The following is a 4,479-nucleotide window of genomic DNA, read 5'->3' as shown; positions in this document are numbered from 1 at the left end:
AAAGCTGATTGAGTTGATAAGTTGTAAAATCAATTAAGAATTAGGTATGAGAGAGAAAAAATAAATAAAGTATGTTTTTGGCAAATAACATTTATTTAGATTAATAAGTAAAATGATATATCCAAAAGTAAGAACAATAATGATGACACCCAAGATTTGATATAATCGAAACTGATGAGTTCCCTGTGAGGAACTCTCACCATTAAACAGTAAAATTATATGGATGGAGAATATTGTTCTAGTTAGTCAGGACATTATATTACATGCAGTACTGAAAATGCTTTTTGTATGCCGATAACCCAATACTTGGAACCTACCTCCGAGAGGGTTCTGAATTGTTTCAACCAAGTTATATTCTTAAGTGGTTATAATGTGCTCTTATCAAGCTAATTAAGCTGAGGAGGTAAAAAGATATCCAATAAATTTGTAAAATAAGTGATCACCATGTTACAGTCAAGTGAGCATATAAAAGTATCAAACAGTGGGAGTGGTATACATTGTAGTTTGTTCTCTTAGGTAGTTTATGTACCAGACTGCAACAACAATATAACAAGGCTCAATTGCAATTCGTATATCAACAGAAACTTAAACAAAACAAAACTTCACATAATTAGAAGTTGTTCATGTAATTCATCATGAGTAAAACAGAGAGCAGAAGTCAAAAGCCACACAAAATCAGGAGTAAAACTACATCATGAGTTTTCAAAAGAATCACCAGAAGCCTCCACTAGGCAGCAGTAGCAAAGTGCAATAAAACTGCCGATTCAAATAACATGGAAGATAGCAGCAAATAACTTGATGTCATGATCGGAAAGTTGATCATTTGCTAACTTTCTCAGCCAAGAAATCTATAAGAAAATTCATTGTTAGCCATAAATGAAGATATAAGGCAAATAACACTAAAGAGTTCGTGTGAGGCAAATGCTAGGCTTTTGTATTTATGTGATTGATAAATACCTATTCAAGAGTAACAGAAACAAAAACCTATTCAATGCCACTTCAAAGCTTTCACAGAACAGATGATGCTCTATTGACCAGAATAATTGATCTTATGTGCTACTCCATTTAGTGAATCAACCAAGGCAAGAAAATTCAGAATATATAGCAAGGATTAGTCAAGCTTCCTTATTAATAGGACACCCGTATGGCTACTGATTCATAAAGATTATTCCAGCGTCTATGCCAAGAACCAAATGTAGCAAACAATTTAAAGTCTAAGAAAGAAAGCCAGTGCAAGTTGGTTTCTCATGTCATGAGAGTAATAAACACTCATGCTTTTTGAAACTACGAACACTCAAAGGTGGACTCTTCATGAGTCCAGACTGTAAACCCCAGCATAGTGATTTCAAATACCAACATAGTAAATTTCATATACTCTTCCAAGCAAAATAACAAATAGGACATTGAGTTATCAACTGAAGAAAAAGCCTACAGAGAACAACCATGGATTGAAAAACTGACTCTAAATTCTGAAGGAGTCTTCCTTTTGACTGGGCTAACCTTCATCGTTCTGCCAACAACCTTCAAAGCAGCGGGAACCAGGTTGAGCAACCTTGGCCATACCTTTGCCTAAAACACCGTCGACCGCAGATCTTTCACCAAGATTTAGGATCCTAGATATAATTTAGAGCATCGATTCAATACATCAAAGAAAGAAGCAAAAAAATGAGTCTACGCAATCCAGATTACGTTTGGAGATCCCAATTGGATCACCATTGATTACAAGAACCCTAATTTATCATCTGAGAATGATTTACTAGAAAAATTGCATCGAAATCTGGGGAATTTGTATAATTTGAGTATCGATAGAAGCAAGAGGGGCTCAAGTCCAAGACTCAATATATAAGCAAAGAACGAACCTTTACTGAAGAGGAAGGCAAAGAAGTTGTAGGGCTGGCGTAACTGGAAGAAAGCTTTGAGATTTGAGAAGGGAAAGAGTTAAAGACGCGAGAAGCATCAAACCCAGCTAGGAGCAATGAACAGAACTGCAATTAGGTTTTCAATAACAATCAAAATCACAAAACCCAATTGAAAATTTCAGAAATTGGATAATTAAAGCGTTGAAATTGGACCTTGATTTCCGCCTTAGACAGCTTTCTTGAACTCCAGTTGCTCCTGAGATCGAGTAAGAAAAACCCGCTGAGATCGAACTTGCTTTAATCGTTGACTGAGATCGGGTAAGAAAAACCCGCTGAGATCGAGTGAGAGCGAGGTGGAGAGGGTGAGGGGGTGAGGGGGATTAAGGGTGAGAGTGATGGTGGAGCGAGGTGGAGAGGGTGAGAGCGATGGTGGAGCGAGGGTGAGAGCAATGGTGAGTCGGAGGGAGGCCGAGAGCAATTTGGGAGGGAGAGTTGACCCAAATTTTTAGCTAAGGGAGGGAACTCGGTTTAGGTTTTGGGAGTTTTTTTTTTGGCGGAAAGGTTTTGGGTGTTTTGAGAGGGGGGAAAAATAAATATAAATTAAAAATCATTTTTTTTTCCGTTATTCAGACAACAGATATCCTTGTTAGTGTCGTCTGAAATCTCTGAAATTTACGAAATGTTCATGTGTTGGATGAGTAGAGATGAGACGACCGATTTAAAAAATCTGTCGTCTGACTAACTCAGACGACAGCAAAAACTCATGTGTCGTCTGATGAGTGTCGTGTGATTAACTTATTCTTGTAGTGTCTCCACCATTCCACCTTGAAGTCGTGCACTTTGAAGCTTGCTTTCAAGTTTCATTAGTTCATCATTCGAGTTATTCATCCACCTCTCCATTCACGGTGTAATTCAACATTCTTTCTCGTAATCACTTTTGATTCTCCTTGTTTGATTTCATTGGGAGTTGTTCTAGTTAACATTGATGTTTGAACAAGGTTTATATTCTGAAATTTTATGATTGAATAAAGGATTTCGATTTCTATGTTGTGATTCCAACATTCCTTATGTGTGATTGTTTGATTGAATTTGCTTTATAGATATCTCTTGTATGTTAATCTTGATTGATTCGAAACTTTTAGGGTTTATGTATGAGTGGTGCTAGATTTAAGGACATGATTCAACTTTTTGTGTTATGAACTTAAATCAAAAGTAGTAAAGGTTTTGGACAAAAATCGAATTCAATTGAAAAGGATTGCAATTAGATGAACTTATTCATACTAAGTTGTGCACTTGAGTTGATAGCCTTTCTATGTGTTTAATGCGTTGAATATGTATGATTGACTAGCTTTCTAGGGCTTGATTACATGTTTGATAGGATTAATCTTTGTGCTTTCACTTAGATTAATTAGCTTTGAAAGTAAAATATGGGAAATCGTTTGCTTTCTAATGTTTCACATGATCAACTCCTTTCACATCACTTGGAAGAACAATATATGGTTAATTCGAATTCAATCATGAACTTGGTTTTAATCTTTGTTTCTCACATTTCATTCTTGTATTTGTGTTTTTGTTTATACTTAGTTTTTATTCTTGTTTTTAATTTCGAAAACCAAAAATCCTAAAACCCCCCTAAATTCGTGAATAGTGTGTATATGTGTAAATGTGATACTGTGTTTTTATGTTAATTGTTTAAATTGTCCTACATTAACAGGTGTACCCTCAATCCCAGGAATAGAACTAATGATGTTTGCTTATACTACTAATGATGTTTAAAGGGTTAAATTATATGCTTGCTTTGAGCGTATCACTTACCAGAGTAGCTTTTGTTGCTAGTGATAGTAGCTTTTGTTGCTAACCACAGTAGCTTTCAGTGTTAGTGACAGTAGCTTTTGCGGTCGTCGGAGTTCGCCAGAAGTTAGCCGGTGGTCTGCCGGAGACCCACCGGAAATTGGCCGGAGACCCGCCGGAGTTGACCGGAGACCTCGCCGGAGAGGAGAGAGAGAATGATTGTTGATTTTGTACTCTAGTGGTATTTATGTAAATATGTTGGTTTTTAATATCCAAAATATAATATCTTTTTTAATCTAGTGGCCTTATGAGAGAAAAAACTAGTTGGTGGCCTTATGGCTAAAAAAACATTCAAAGATGCACTTATATGTAATTAACTCCAATTTTTAAGCTAAAATTGGATAAATGATCATTTCCCCTATTATTTTTTTTTATCATAATATGAACTTCATTCATCGAAAAAAGTGTTACAAATAGGTTGAAACAATACAAATCAAAGCTATTATCTACAACTTATAACACAATTCAGGCCATTAGGCCTAAATATATCTTCCATACTTCTAACAAGAAGCTGCACCACCTCTGGTATACCACGAGGCTAAGAAAGATAGTCATGTGACTACGGAGACCCCAAGTATATATTCAATCACAAATTTAAGATAAAATTCCAAACATATGATACATATTAATCCAATATAAATTGATCATAGACCTAAACCACATAACATATGATACATATGATAGGAGCATTTTAATGTGATATTTTAATAGTTAATTCCTTACATTTTGCTTAGTTAATTCCTTAACTGAATCGATTTTTAATTCAATT

General features: G+C 35.4%; 1 long non-coding RNA gene across 4 annotated transcripts; it reads right to left on the bottom strand.

Moving 5' to 3' along the window:
* Nucleotides 1-428: 428 nt before the first annotated feature.
* On the bottom strand, nt 429-2,323 carry LOC112190049. Of its 4 annotated transcripts, XR_002932213.2 has the most exons (5): nt 2,073-2,323; nt 1,860-1,985; nt 1,501-1,613; nt 716-848; nt 429-533 (listed from the first exon to the last, which is right to left on the bottom strand). It is a non-coding gene; the product is annotated as an uncharacterized LOC112190049 (long non-coding RNA). The 4 variants fall into 4 exon arrangements; XR_002932214.2 differs by having other exon boundaries at nt 435-848; nt 1,462-1,613; XR_002932212.2 differs by having other exon boundaries at nt 435-848.
* Between the last annotated feature and the right edge of the window lie 2,156 nt (nt 2,324-4,479).

Source organism: Rosa chinensis, chromosome 2, assembly GCF_002994745.2.
Source record: "Rosa chinensis cultivar Old Blush chromosome 2, RchiOBHm-V2, whole genome shotgun sequence".
NCBI classification, from domain to species: domain Eukaryota; kingdom Viridiplantae; phylum Streptophyta; class Magnoliopsida; order Rosales; family Rosaceae; genus Rosa; species Rosa chinensis.
Note: the sequence above shows the minus strand (reverse complement) of the source record. Positions and strands in the feature narration are given on the sequence as shown.